This window comes from Cervus elaphus, chromosome 12 (genome assembly GCF_910594005.1).
Source record: "Cervus elaphus chromosome 12, mCerEla1.1, whole genome shotgun sequence".
In the NCBI taxonomy this organism is placed as follows: Eukaryota; Metazoa; Chordata; class Mammalia; order Artiodactyla; family Cervidae; genus Cervus; species Cervus elaphus.
Genome location: NC_057826.1, coordinates 57,419,099 through 57,435,218, shown reverse-complemented (window position 1 = coordinate 57,435,218; position 16,120 = coordinate 57,419,099). Strand labels below are relative to the sequence as shown.

At 43.0% G+C, this 16,120-nt stretch overlaps 1 non-coding gene across 1 annotated transcript; it reads right to left on the bottom strand.

Moving 5' to 3' along the window:
• Window positions 1-14,807: 14,807 nt before the first annotated feature.
• On the bottom strand, window positions 14,808-14,914 carry LOC122705956. The gene has a single exon (XR_006344226.1). It is a non-coding gene; the product is annotated as a U6 spliceosomal RNA (small nuclear RNA).
• Between the last annotated feature and the right edge of the window lie 1,206 nt (window positions 14,915-16,120).

Genomic DNA, 16,120 nt, shown 5'->3' with positions numbered 1-16,120 from the left:
TCAGTACTATACTCTTCCTCCCCATTCACCTTCATCCCACCCATCTTCAGTCCTACCAAAGCATTGGTCTTCAATCTTCCTGTATAGTAGCCCCCAGTCTTCTTGGATTTAAGACACTCTTCTCATTAGACACAACCCCCCTATTCCTTTGACATGCTGGCACAGCCAATCAACAAATCCTCACTCTTGCACCCACCCCTCTATCTGTTTTCTTTGGCCCTTGAGCATTACAGGAGAAGATCACATAACACATAATTATGTAGTCAGGTGCTAACACAAATTTTATTTCAAATCTCAATTGGGTACACAACACCATCTGGAGTTCTTTGATCATTCCTAGATGGTTCCCAGTATAATCTACCAGATCTGAGACATGTAGGACTGGATAACATGAATTACAAACACTTAAAATAATGCTAATTTCTTACTCAAAACATATAAAGCTTATTTTCTCCTCCTGGATTTTATGTGAGCCAAATTATCCCCATTTTTGTGTTTCCTCTTACTTTCATTTTCTTTCACAGTTTTACAAATAGATCACTTCTTGGAGTGATTAAAAGTTTAGAGGAATATTAAAGAGTTTAAGATGATCACAGGATATTTACTATAGACCTACTAGGTGCCCATCACTGTTTTAGGCACTGGGGATACAGCGGTGAGTAAAATAAACAACTCTGTCCTCATAGAGTCTATATTTTCGTAGAAAGGGACAGAAAATAGGAAATCAGTAAAGTTATACTATGTCAGAAAGTGGCAGGTGGGACTGCAGAGTCCTGGATTGGTGGCGCCTGTTGGGAGGCCCGTTGTGGAGAGGCTGCTCTGTGCAGACTGCCTGGGTTCAAATCCCAGGGCTGGTACTTACTACATATGTGACCCTGGGCAAGTTACCTAACCTCTCCATGACTCAGTTTCCCTGCCTGTAAAATGAAGAATTTCATAATGCAAACATCATGGAGTTTTTATGAGGATTAAAGGACTTAATACGCACATAACATTTCCCCTGGCAAGCACTACATAACTGTCAATGATTTTACTGAGGTTTTGTTTTTTTCTTTTTTTGGCCACACGGCATGTGGGATCTTAGTTCCTTGAGCAGGAATTGAACCTGCACACCCTGCATTAAGCCTGCGGTCTTGATCACCAGACCACCAGGGATGCCCTAATGATCTTATTTTAAATTTAAATGATGTGACTGACAGGGAGTTAACATCCAAAATATACAAACAGCACATACAACTTAATGTTGAAAAACAAACAACCCAATCAAAAAATGGGCAGAAAACCCAAACAGACATTTCCCTGAAGACATACATATGGCCAACAGGGATATGAAAAGATGTTTAACAGTGTTAAATATTAGAGAAATGCAAATCAAAACCATAATGAGGTATCACTTCACACTGTTCAGAATGGCTATCATCAAAAAGGCTACAAATAATAAATGTTGGAGAGGGGGTGGAGAAAATGGAACTCTCCTTCACTAAGGTGGGAAAGAAAATTGGTGCAGCTACTATGGAAAACATTATGGAGGTTCTTTAAAAAAATTAAAACTATAACTACCATATGACCCAGCAATCCCACTCCTGGGTATATATCCAGAAAAGATGAAAACTCTAATTCAAGAAGACAGTTGCACCCTGATGTTCACAGCACCACTATTTACAATAGCCAAGACATAGAAACACCAAGTGCTCATCAAGACAATTGGTTTAAGAATATATGGAATATCCTTCAGCCATAGGAGAATGAAATTTTACCTTTGCAGCAACATGGACAGACCTAGAGAATATTAAACTTAGTGAAATATATCAAAGACAATTATTATATGATATTACTTATTTGTGGAATCTGAAAAACATTAAAAATGAATCTAAATACAAAGCCAAAATATACTCACAGATTTGGAAAACAAACTTATGGTTACCAAAGGGGAAGGATTGGGGGGAGGGATAAATTAATAAGAGTATGGGACTACAGATTTAAACTACTATACATAAAATAGATAAACAAGGATTTACTGTATAACAGGGAATTATATTCAATATATTGTCATAATATATAAAAAATAATCTAAAAATGTGTTTTCATGCAAAGGACATTTTTGGAAGCATAGCTTCCAAACATATAAAAAATTTTGATATAATAATACATGTAATAATGCACTAATATCTCATTAATTACTCAGACTCAGTGCCTAACTACTCAGGTCTAACTACCATGGTTTTAAAGTAGTTATAGATTTAATGATACTTGGAGAAACCTGCAATAACTGAAATGTGATGCAGAAAACCAGTAATTTCTACTGGGGACAAAGCCATAGATAATGCTAATACTACTATAGCAATTTTCTCACATTAGTAATCGAAGACTATGATTTTAGTAACAGAAAAGTGAAATGGTGAAATAAAACGTGATGTAAAAAGGTGAAATAACAGAAAAAATGAAGATGAAACGTTTCTCCCATAAAAATTTACAGACCCTTTGAGTTCCATCCCAGTTAGGTACATCTGCTTTAAAATGATGTCTGGCACTAGTGTCCTTTTTTCCCTTCCTCCCGCCACTGACCTAATTGTGTCCACAAGGAATCCCCACCCACACCTTAACTAACTCCTCCCCTTCTAAGCCTGCCCTTCCTCTAGCGTGCCCGCCTACTTAAGAAAGAGCCAGCCTCCACTCAGTCACCTAAGCCGGGTGCCCCACATCACACCTCCCCCTTCCACACTCCGTCGTGGACCTGGCCCAACTCGGCGGTGGAGCTCAGCTTGGCCGCCCTCTCCACCCATCTCCACCTTCTGCTTTCTCCTTCAGATGACTGCAACTGCCACCTCACTGCTAACCTAGACTGGCCTCACCCATCCTTCTTCCAGGGGCGCAGATGGATCCATCTAGAACCTAAGTCTGGTCCTCCGCATTGTGAAACTTCTGCCCATCTTGCTAGCAAGCTCCTGCAACCCCGTGTTCCGGTTTCTCGTCACTTCTTTTTCCTTTCGGCTGCCCCGCTGGGCAGCATGTGGGATCTTATTTTCCGGTGGGCCAACCCTCACCCCTTGCATTGAAAGTGCAATCTTAACCACTGGACTACAGGGAAGTCCCGCCCCCTCAATTCTTGAGTTACCGAGGTTTAGAGCGAGGCCTCTAACGCCTCAGCTCAAACCCTTGCTCTCCCTGCGCCACATGTCAAGGTCTTTGAAAAATCCCTCTGCCCTCTGTGTCTCAGAGACCCCAGCTTTAAAATGGAGCCGCAAGAGCACTCGCCCACAGGGGTGTGCGAGCTAGGTGATATACACGTGGAATGTTCAGGGCAGGGCCACAGTGTCCCGAAAAGTTCAACAGCCTCTTTCTTATTGCATGTTCCCTTCGTGAGGAATGGCCTTTCTCCTGCTCTCTGCTCCGCCGACCGGTCCTTTAACACTCAGCTTGGGCATCTCCCCGTCCAGGAACCTTCCACCCTCTGGGCTGGGTGGGGCTGGGCCCTGGGCCCTAGGGCGCCCCCGCCTGCTCATCTCACCAAAATCACCACTTGGCTGCGTCCTGCGGGACAACGCCTGGGCCTCCCTGAAAGGACTGCGGCTCCTTCCCTTCTAACCCAGGAACTGGTCAGAACCAGGCATAGGGTGGCTGTTCAGCAAGGATTTGGAGACTGAATGGATTAAAGAGCGAATACAAATCAAAGAACAAAGTGTTCAAGAAGAGCCAGCTCTCTTCCACTCTCCTGACAGTTTGCTTTTCAAAGTATCGAACAATACACAGGTTTATCTTACTACTTTTCTGAGTGGTCCTGTCTGCGTGGAGCCCTTTCCTGGCCAATTCTTCGGCCTGATAGCGTCGAGTTTCTGAGAAAGAAAGGGAAAAACTGTGGGTGTGTGGGTGTGCGGAGGGGGCAGGAAGGAAGCCCTCAGCCTGCTCTCAGGAAATGGGTATCTAGGGACACCAGAGGCTTAACAAAGAGGACTTCAGAAGGAGAAGCAGGAGCTAAAGTATATTTTTAAGAACAGAAGAGAACACCCTGCTGTGTCGAGTCCTGCCTGAGGGCATGACCAACATGGCAATGGCCCTGACTAGTTAGAGCTGTCCTCATTCCTTTCTTTTTAAGCCTTACGAGAGAATTCATTTCTTGGGAAAAGATTATAGACAATACAGAAGGGTATAAAGTAAGAAAGCAAAACAGCCTTACCCACCTACCTCCAGTCCTACCCTGCATAGGTAACCTCTGCTTCTGGGCAGATTTAAAAATATACACAGGGACACAGGCAGTCACATGTCTTTATGGCTGAAGTCATGTTCAAAGAAGAAGAATCGCAGGTCCAGATTTGTTCAGAGAGAGACACTGGATGGAAATAGGGCAATAAACACACATCTTTCCCTGCTAATCGTGGAAGAAAGAAACTATTTGAAATAGAACACATACGAGGAAACCTTTTTATCCGAGAGGGCCTGTGGTGTGGGACCAGAGGGGAGAGCAGGCTTCGGAGGTCAAGTCCAGGCTCTGTTCTTCCTGATGGCTTCTCAGCAGGTGAAAAGTAGGTGGAACGCCCCACATTCAGAGTGGTGAGGAGGGCCTGGCATCTCAGGATGCTCAAAAAAGAGGCCGTCTCACCTGGGCCTGAGATCATGTGGTTGAGAAACGCCTGGATTGGAGGTCCAAGAGGGGAGGATGGAGGGCTGGCCAGTGCAGGGCCCGCTGGGAGCAGGAATCTCTGTCCCTGCAACCTTCCCCACCCCCTCTCTTTAAAGCCACCATCACGCTTCCAACTTGGCCGGGCCAAACAAAGGCAACAGGAAACGCAACAGCTGTAGGCTTGGGCTTTGGAAAGCAGAAGCAACAGCTGTGCTAGGGGGAAGCCGGGAGCGGGAGGGCAGCCCGGCTGAGCCTAAAAGTAAAACCTGGCCTGACAGCCTGACAAAGGCCTTCTGTCGGCTGCAGCGAGAGGGGCTGACCTGGTGGCTCCTTGCCAGGCTGTTCTGGGGCCACCGTGGGGAAGAGCCCAGACTCCCACCCTCTCCCTCCCTCTCCGCCTCCCCAACACCCGCTTCGGAGGACCAGCCTGCCCTCAGTAAACACCCCTGCAATCTGCAGCTTTGCTTCTAGGCTTGTCTAACTGCCACCCCATCCTGGGATGTGGAGGTGGGCTGGCTGTAGTACCTTTATTTACAACATCTTCCAGCAATGAAAGCCAACCAGGTACCAGTACTGGTCTGTGTTCTTCAGTTTTCAGAGAGGCGGGGATGAGCTGAGCCCATCTTTGGCGAGGAAGAGGGTGTGCCACTGCATCCCCCTCTTTAAAAAGGAGCCCTCGCCACTGGCTTGCTCTGTGATGTCAGCACCGGGCATGGTGGGCCTCCTGACCTTCCACACCACACCACCCAGAGCTTGCTTTCCTTCCCCTGGCATTGGGATATCTTGTTCAGCACCCTTCAACTTGGACTGGTCAGGAGGAAGTTTCTCAGCTTTAAAAGATCATCAGACTCCTAAATGGATTGAAAAAGATCATAGTCAATTGAAAACACAAAAATGTCTGAGAAGGACATTAAGCACTCGTGGGGAGCAGAAAATATACACCAGGAAGAGTAAATTTTTCTGATATTTAATTTTAAAGTTAAAAAAAATGTTTCTGTTTGGTTTAAATGATTTAAAACAGAGCTTGGCCAGCATCTCGATGTCTAGAGTCAAACTTTCTGGTTCAGAAGTGTCACCATTGTTAGGCCTCCTCATAAGCTCACTGCTGCCCCCGCGTGTCTTATCTAAACACCACAACACAATTTTCTGCTCTGCAAATAAATGGTGGAAACCCTCCACCAGTCTGTTTTGCTCCCATGACAATAAACAGTACAGAATTAACGCTTGTGAGTAACAGCTGTATAACCCAGGTGAATTTTCAACAAGTCTTTAATTTTGGAAGACGTCATTATATAGTGTTTCTCTCTGTCTCTCTCTGGTTTTCAATTCATTGTGCCTTTGATGAAGTGATAAATTTAATCCTTAGAGGGAGTGGTTATGATTATATGAACGATGTTAGTCCTACTAATGATACCCCTTCCAGAAAAACCACATGACTTATTCACTGATGTGCATTAGATTTATTTTACAGCCTTCAACAGAAATCTTATATTCAGCATGATTGAAGGTTTGCATCAAGAGTCTCTGATGTGAGATAATTTCTGATATATGGCTCAAACAAAACATACAACAAAATGTAACCTCCTTGTGCTCACCTGGTACCTTTGTCTTCAGTGGGGAGATTGGATCCCCATTTTGATGTGGACTAGGCTGCTTCTGTGGGTGTGTATTAAGCACCAATTCTTCCTGTTTCTGGCTTATCTATGTAGTTTATCTGAGTGGCTTCTTGCTCCATAGAAACTAGGGTCACAAAGAATATCACGTTGTCATGGGTGGAATTTGGAAAATGCCTTCCATCCTGAATAGATTAAGAGGCTGCTCCCTTATGCAGAAAGGTTGCAATAGTCTCCTCCTCAGTGTGCATGGAAGGGATGGCTACTTGTTCCCAATACTCCTTCCAGAACCGTCCTTTACTGCAATGGTAGCCTTGGTGTCACTTCTCAAAGTCACCTGCTGAAGCAGCCTTCTGTGGTTCCTGAGTGCTTACTTATGGATCGTATTGATTGTTCACTGTTCAGTCCAGGAATAGCTCTGAGGGAGAGCGCTCAGGTTTTACTTCCTTCAAAACAAACAAGTTTGGTCAAATTCAGTGCCCACATAGGACCCATTGGGGCAGATTCTCTTAGACCCAACCCCATGTCTAATCCCAAAGGAAAGTTGTGAGGGGTGTGGTCTGAACGGGCAGCCAGGATGACTGAAAAAGAGCTCTTGATGGAATGTTCCTCATGTTTTGTAATTCTGCCAGTCACTGGTCCTGTGGACTAAGGTCAAGATCAGCTTTACCGCCCTGGAGGGGAAGGCTGAAACTATGGGATACAAACTGAGATGCAAGTACAGTGTTTCTGCACCTTTTAAATGACTCTGACCAAAGTCTACCCTGTATGGTGCATGTGGAGATATTGAACTCTAAGAGCCAAGGTGCCAAGCAATGTCTGCAAAGGCAGCTGAGAACCAGGCAGCAGGGGCTCCAGAATCTCTACAAGGAGGGAGCTCTGAGGTAATCATCTGACTGAATGTGGGAGCCGGAGGGAATGTCCGGAGGTTGCATGTACATTTAAACACAAGGTTTCAACTGTGTCTTTATCAGAGGCGGCTTTGGGGGCTGTTGACGGAGCTGCTTACTGAACTGCATTGAAAAAGAACCAGCTGGTCAGTCCTCCAGTTTTTCAAAGAAAAGGCTCTTTCTATGTACAGAGACCTGGTGTGAAGTGTTTAATCAGTCTAGGTTGACGCCTTCAACAGAGCAAGCTATCTGTTGATGGTTTGACAATTTTAGACATTTCGGGGGGGGTGCAATGCCACCAAGACTTGAGACTTAGCAGCTCAGCCTGGAGGGGTCCGTTTCCCTAATTGCCCTCCGGAGGGAAGCAGAGGAGGATCTGGAGCTCAAACTGACCTTTAGCTTTGTGCCCTAGGCTTTGTCACTGACCTCTGCTGGGTCCACCCTCCTTGCCAGCTGGCAGCATGCTGCTTGTATTACTGTATGTGTGACCATAGAGCGGCAGGGGTGGGTCAGGCTTAGTACAAGTTTTTTTTTAAGCTACAGGATGAATATAGTAATGTCTCCTTGGATTATTGATTTTTATTTAGAGGTTGGGGAAATGTTATAGCTCTATAAGAGAAATAATGATACAGAGTCTGAATTAGTTAGGACTGAATTCAGCTGGAAGCAGCAGAAAAATCCAAAGTGTCAGTTGCTTAAAGAAAATGGACATTTCAGAGGGATGGGATGAGGAGGGAGGTGGGAGGGTGGTTCAGGATGGGGAACACATTTAAATCCATGGCTGATTCATGTCAATGTATGGTAAAAACCACTACAATATTGTAAAGTAATTAGCCCCCAGCTAATAAAAATAAATGAAAAAAAAATAAAATGAGTGAGAAAAGCAAAAAAAAAAAAAAAGAAAGTGGATGTTTCTTTTTTTCTTATATTCAGAAGTTTGACAGGTAGTCAGCTCAGAGCTGGTAAGGCCTTCTGCAGGGCAGGGATGTGGGCTCTCTGTTGCTGTTTGGCCTTGAGAAGCTTCCATCCTCAAAGGTATCTCATGGTCCAAAATAGCTGCTGGAGAAGGAGCCTTTGAATTTGTATTCCAGAGAGCAGGAAAAGCAGGTCCTTTAGGGACACTTCCAGAAGTCACATCGATCAGTCCCTTTATGTCACATAGCCACAACTATCTGCAAGGGAGATTTGGAGAAGTGATCTCTATTGGAGGCAGATGTGTGCCATCTGAAATTTGATAGTCCTTTGGTTGTATAAGAAGGGAAATTGAGATTGGGGGTCATTTTAAACAGGCTCCCCGGTGATGCTGATGCTACCGGTCCACACAGACTGCATTTTGAGTAGCAAGGGACACGGACCTGCACGAGCTGGCCCCTGCCGGCCCCACCTTGTCTCCCCTCTCTCCCCATCGTCCCCGTGCTTCCTTCTGGTTGGAACTCTGCTCACAAGGCTTGTCATTAAGATCTCAGTTAAAATAGTTTCTCTATGACCCAATTTCAATTTGATAGCACTTAATCTGAATTTTTTTTATCATGTATTTATCTGTTCATATGATAGGGATTTTTTGTCTTCCCCCTCTAGAATGTCAGCATCATGGGAGAAGGGAAGATACGTGTCTTCTCAACACTGAATCCCAGGCACTTTCAACAGCACTAAGAACATATCTAGGGAAATAGTACAGATGAACCTAGTTCCAGGGCAAGAATAGAGACACAGATGCAGAGAATGGATGCATAGACACAGGTCGGGGAAGGGGAGGGTGGGATGAATTGGGTGATTAGATTTGACATAAATACACTACCAAGGATAAAACAGATACCTAATGGGGGCCTGCGGTGTAGCTCCCCACAGGGAGCTCTGCTCAGTGCTCTATGATGACCTAGATGTACGGGTTTTCGGGTGGGGTGGTAAGAATGAGGTCCAAAAGGGAGGGGATATATATATATATACATATGGTTGGTTCACTTTGTTATACAACAGAAACACAACATTGTAAAGGGATTATACTCCAATTAAAAAAAAAAAAAGAACATATGCTCAAATGTCTGTAGAATAAATGAAGAACGATGCCGAGTCTCCCTAACTATAATATTAGTTTTGAGATCACAGGCCTTATCTTATGTTTATACTCTCCCCCACAGTACTTGGCAGGGTGTGATATGTACAGTTGGCATTTGATGAATGTTGAGTGGGGTCTCACAAGAGAAGGAATACCTGTCAGTTCCTCAGATGGGTCAAAGGTAGAGTAGGGCATGATGGCTACACAAAGCCAGGATGTTGGCTCTGGCTGGGGAAGGTGAGAACAAGCAGTGGACCCTGTGATGGCTTTCACAGTAGAGCTTCCAGCCCTGGATTCTTCCTTTCTATCATCATGCAGCTCAGAATTTTATACACGTGAATCAGAGGATGCCAGAGGGGGTTACAGAGAATGCATGAGATGGAAAGATTGTAATCGTGTGGCACTGGACTGATTGCAATACAGATAGATTCAAGTTTTGCAATTATTCAATTACTCATTCATTTACTTATAAGCACCTGCTTTGTGCCAGGTGTTATGCTACGTGCTGGGGACACATACAGCCTGTGTGCATGACATTTTGCTCCACACTGGACAAAGTAATGTCAAACACAAGGATTCTTAATTCCTATGGTGCAAGACTATAAGGGGGGTTAAACACCACAGCCTTTCTGCTTAAAAATTGTTCAGTGGGTCACCTCCCAATACTACTTGCACTCATGACTGGATTAAGGAACCCGTGTTCGCTAAGTCTTCTGTGATTGCTGGGTTGGGCGGGCTCCTTTGTGAGTTCCTACCCTCTTTGATTCTCAGCAGGTTGGAGAGGGAAGAGCACCCCCCACCCTGAGCCTCTCATGCTCCTTTGTCTCACACACAGTAAGGAAGGGAGGGAATCCCCTGATGACATCAATTTTTAATTCCTTTCAGTAGACGGTGAAGTAGAAGAGAGTTTCGGCACGGCCTCCTCTCTGTGTATACTTGTTTATATACTAGCATTTATTAGGAAGTAAATTTCAGTGTTAGTCTGTAAGCCATAATGCTGATAATCATCTTTTTTTATGTTTTTTTTTCGTTTATTTTTATTAGTTGCATCTTTTTAAATTAATTCATTTGGATATGGCTAGGAACCAGACAAAGATACTATCAAATACATTCATTAATAAATAAGATCAATACTGAGCATTTGTGGGTTAAAAATTTTAACTTCAAAAGAAGAGTTCTTGTATCTATGATCTCATTTCACACTACATATGATTATTTTAAAACTCTTCTCTAGGGGTGGGTTGTTCCACCCATGCACGGCCCGGGTGAGGATAATGAAGACCTGCCTCAGGCTACCCGACTTGACTCTGCACCACAAGGTAGCGAGCACTCCCGTCCGGGTCCCCTTGGGTCTCTCCCTGATTGTTAAAAAAATGAAGGCAAAGATGAAAAAATATACTAATTTCAAGATGTGCTGAGAGCACACACATGGGGCATGAACAGGGAAGCTAAGGAAAGCTAAGGAAGCTAAGGAAGCTAAGGAAAGCTAAGCAGCTAAGGAGGCTGCTTTCAGGATCGTCTTTGGAGACAAACAGAGACACATACAAACTCAGTCACAGATGACGTCAAATTAATATTAGGCATCCAGAAAGCCCAGAATTGGAAACCTTTAGTCTCTTGGGACTGAAAAGTCAGTTCCTGTTTATTTTTTCTACAGCTGTGACTTATTTCCTGTCTTCAATAATTTCTCCATGCATGGGCCTTCATTTTCAAGAAGATATTTTTACATATTGTTGCCTGATCGTTTAGCTTTTCCTGTAAGACTTCCTCTGGGGTAAAAGCCCCATGTCTCTGTTTTCCCGATGACTGGAATGTGGACCAGGAAAGTGCTCTAACTCTGAACTTGTTTGAGGGGCATTTAAAGAATAACTCAAGTAGAAGAAAAAAAAATCCTCCATGATGAATCTCTCCTCACCTCCCAGTGTATCTTGTCCTGAAATCAACCTTAGTGTTTCCACTTCCCAAGAATTCAGCTGTGTCACAGGGTAAAGATAGCTTCAGAATCTCCTACCTGGTTATCTAATGAGACAACAGGACACTGTAGGTGGTGGTAAATTCATTCACGCTGACTGCTCACAAAGCAGTAATGACTAGCCTGTGATTAATTATTTTAATTCTTTTCTTTTCAAGGGTTAGTGGAAGGACCAGTAACTCTACTTACAACTTTGCCTTCACAGCCCTGCCCCTGGGGATGCTCTGACACAGGTTTAGTGTCCTACTAGATCCAGGTGCCCTTGGAGAATTAGCCTCACCTTGCCCTACTCTTCTGAGTAAGTGTAGCGCATGCTGTGTGTTTGCATGCAGTGGGTGCTCAATACACATGGAATGAATGCAGAGTATCATCTATCATTTGGTGTTGCTGAGTCTCATTTCCTCTCTGTAAAATGAGAATATCAGCAAATGATTGCTTATATATCTTCCAGTCTGAACGTTCTAAGGGCCCTTTAGGACAGCCATATAGAATTATCTCTCATCTCCAAAGCTGTTTCTAAGCAACAGAATAGTACTTCCCTGAACTCCTTGTTTGACCTCTTCAGCCTACAGAGATGTTTATCACTGAGCCTGCTGCACTACATTATCGTAATACATACTTTTTATCTGGTGACACATCTCAGATTGGTATTGAGCTGTTCATCTGTGTAGATCCTGTCCTTTTCTTACATTAGAGTGTAAGCTTCCCAAGCCAGACATTTTATAAAATGTGCTCTGTAAATGTTTGTCAAATAAATAGATACCACATCGAGAAATCATCTTAATTTTATCCAGAGGAAATTCTGGGCTTAAGGGAAGCAGAATAATCAAGGGTGAATTCCAAAGCTTGTAGTCTGGGGAACTTGTGTGTGATGATGCTGTTCTTCAAGAGAGAGAATCTCTCAAGAGGAGTAGGTTTGGAGGAGGGTATGGAGGTGGTAAGTTTAGTGACAAGCTGCATTCTATACCTCCTTCTTGGAGATTTTTGAAGAACATTATCCAAATCGTTATTTGAGATGAGATCCTGGCCAAAGGAATGTATTTTACTGCGTGTAGCCTAGAGTTTCCAAAATAATTGGACATGACTTCGGACACACTGATATAAGAAGAGAAGCAGGGCTAGGAAAGAAGCCTGCAGAACAACTAACTTCTAAGGAAAGTCAGGAGGAATTTGAAAATGAGAATCCCAAGAAGTAGGAGGGGCTTTCCACCCCTGGCTTTTAATCCTGGCCCAATCCTTTTACAGATACTAGGAAAAGCTGAGTTCCATCTTGCCAAGGAACAGGAGAGCCCTTAGGCTATGTCTTGGAAGGTGCTGAGTTCTCTGGGAGAAAGTAGGCACTCAAGTACTTCCAGTCCAACTCTCATAACTCTCTCTATTCAAAGAACTCACCCCCTTTGTTAAAAGGAAGCCTGTATTAACACACTCAAATCCAAGCCCATGAGAATAGCTCCATATTCACTCTTGTAACTATAACAAATCATCTAAAATTAGATCTGATATAGGCAAAGACAGGGCTTCCCTGGTGGCTCAGTGGTAAAGACTCTGACTGCCAAGCAGGAGACACAGGTTCATTCCCTGGGTCGGGAAGATCCCCTGGAGAAGGAAATGGCAACTACCCCCCCCACCCACCCCGCCCCAGTAGTCTTGCCTGGAAAATCCCATGGACAGAGGAGCCTGGTGTGCTACACTCCGTGGAGTCACAAGAGTTGGACACAACTTAGTGGCTAAACCACTACCATCACCACAGGTAAAGACAATGCAAAACCTAAACGACATAGAAAAATAAACGATCTGAATTAGTTAGTTATCTAACTCACTTCCTGTCTTCTAGGACTATCCTCAAACTTCCCTTTAACGTTTCATTTTGATCTCAACAGCATGAGTGTTTTTTTTAATACCCTGCTATCTATATATGGAATTGAGAAAGGGTGAAAAGGACGAGAATGGGAAAACGCAAGGCAGTTCTTTATACAGGGCTCATGCTAGTGGGATTGTACAATGTAACCACTTTGGAAAGCAATTTAATAGTTCCTTAAAAAATTAAACATAAAATTACCATATGAGCCAGCAAGGGGTATGGGGGTTCTTCTTGGGGTGAATTAAAGTATTCTAAAATTAGTGGTGATAAATGTACAACTCTGTGAATATACTAAAACCACTGAATTGTATACTTTAAAAGGGTGAACTTTATGGTATGTGAATTATATCTCAATTAAGCTGTTTATTTAAAAAAAAGAATGGGCAGAGGATCTGAACAGACATTTTTCCAAAGAAGACATGCAGATGGCTAACAGATACACAAAAAGGTACTCAACATCACTAATCATCAGAAAAAAGCAAATCAAAACTACAATGAGATATCATCTCATAGCTGTTAGAATGGCTGTTACCAAAAAGACAAGAAATACGAAGTGTTAGTGAAAATGTGGGGAAAAGGGAAACCTTATGCCCAGCTGGGAATGTAAATTGGTGTTGAAAATGAAACTACCACATGATCCAACAATTCCACTTATAGGTATTTATCTGAAGAAATTAAAAATATTAACTCAAAAAGATATGTGTCCAGTGTCCATTGTAGCTTTACAGTAGTCAAGACATAGAAACAAGCTGTGATCATCAATGGATGAATGGATGAAGAATATGTGATATATATATATATATATATGTATATATATACACAGTAGAATATTATTCAGTCATTAAAAGAAGGAAATCTTGCCACATATGTGACAACATTGATGGACACTGAAAGTATTATGCTAAGTGAAATATGTCAGAGAAAGACAAAAGACAATGGTCTCACTTATATGTGGAATCTAAAAATAAACAAAAGCTAAATTCATGCATACAGAGAACAGACTGGTTGCTTCTGCCAGAGGTGGGAATGAGGATGAATGGGTAAAGGGGTCAAAAGATACAAAACAACCTTCCAGTTATAAAATAAATCCTGTGGATGTAATATACAGCTTAGTGGCTACAGTTAATTATATTGTATTGTATATTTTAAAATTGTTAAGAGAGTAGATTTTATTTTTTTTATCTTTTATTTTTTGGAGGAGGAATTGCAGACTGAATCCTGGGGCCCTCGATGGGTTAAGTTACCTTGCTTATGAGTGAGTTACAGCACCGGTCCGTCTGGTCAAGGCTATGGTTTTTCCAGTGGTCGTGTATGGATGTGAGAGTTGGACTGTGAAGAAAGCTGAGCGCCGAAAAATTGATGCTTTTGAACTGTGGTGTTGGAGAAGACTCTTGAGAGTCCCTTGGACTGCAAGGAGATCCAACCAGTCCATCCTAAAGGAGATTACTCCTGGGTGTTCATTGGAAGGACTGATGTTAAAGCTGAAACTCCAATACTTTGACCACCTCATGTGAAGAGTTGACTCATTGGAAAAGACCCTGATGCTGGGAGGGATTGGGGGCAGGAGGAGAAGGGGATGACAGAGGATGAGATGGCTGGATGGCATCACCGACTCGATGGGCATGAGTTTGAGTAAACTCCGGGAGTTGGTGATGGACAGGGAGGCCTGGTGTGCTGCGATTCATGGGGTCGCAAAGAGTTGGACACGACTGAGCGACTGAACTGAACTGAACTGAACTGATAGACATGAATAGATTATGGATGTGGCTATGGGGGATAGATATGGAGGGGGGGAAACAAAATATGGAACGCTTCATGAATTTGCGTGTCATCCTTGCGCAGGGGCCATGCTAATCTTCTCTGTATTGTTCCAATTTTAGTATATGTGCTGTCGAAGTGAGCATGAGAGTAGATTTTAAAAGGGTTCTCATCACAGGAAAAAAAAATTATAACTATGGTGATGGATGTTAATGAGATTTAATGTGGTGATCATTTCAAAATATATAAAAATATGGAATCATTATATTGTACACCTGAGTCTGATTTAATGTTATATGTTAATTATATCTCAATAAAAGAAGATGCAAAAGATGTGGGCTTAATCTCTCGGTTGGGAAGATCCCCTGGAGGAGGGCACGGCAACCCACTCATAGTCTTGCCTGGAGCATCCCCATGGACAGAGGAGACTGATGGATTACAATCCATGGGGTCACAAAGAGTCGGACACAACTGAGTGACTAAGCACAAAGCACAAAAAAGAAGAAAATTCAAAGTGATTAAATATTTTCCTTTCAAGAGAAAACATTCTCCAAGTAATGGAAACATCAGTGATTTGTTGCTTGCCAGGTCTTCGTTCCTCAAACGCTGTCTCACCAGTGGTTTACTGCCACAGCTGTATGGGACAGCTGTTTGGGACATTCTTTTCCTCTAGAATAAACTGAGGTGGTAAAATTAATCTATCTCTAAGTGGGATCTTTTTTCCTACTAGAAGCAGAAATAACATTCAGTATCAGTTTCATACCATAGCTTTGTCTCGCCATTTCTACGACATCAGAAAGGAATGTTCACTTATGCAGTTTATCTGTGCATTTCTTAGGTCACTCTTCTATAAGTCAGGCTTTTGAAGGTATAATTTATGTTTAGTCAAATTCAACCTTGGAAGGTTTCCAATTCAGTGAATTTTGGGGAACGTGTACAGTCATGCAATCACCATCACACTTGAGAGAGAGGCTATTTCCAGCAGCCTAAAGTGTTCCCTCATGTCCCTTTGCAGCCAACCCCTTTCTCCATATCCAGGCCTTGGCACACCCCTCCCCACAACTTTATTGATTTCTGTTCTGATGGCACTCTTCAATCCCTATTTTGTGCTATCATTTTATCTGCAGGTAAGTCTCTCTGCCAGACAGGATTCTGCTTTGTGTCCCTGTAACACCAAATGTGGTACCTGGCACCTAATATGTACACAGGAAATAGGTGCTTAATGAATAAATGTATCACTTGCTTTTTATATTTTGCCAAATCATTGCAGAGACTCTGCTCTCTGACTTACAGTATGTGTCTTTTGAAAAGAGACTATTAATGCTGGGGAAAGTTTTCTACCAGAACTTAAA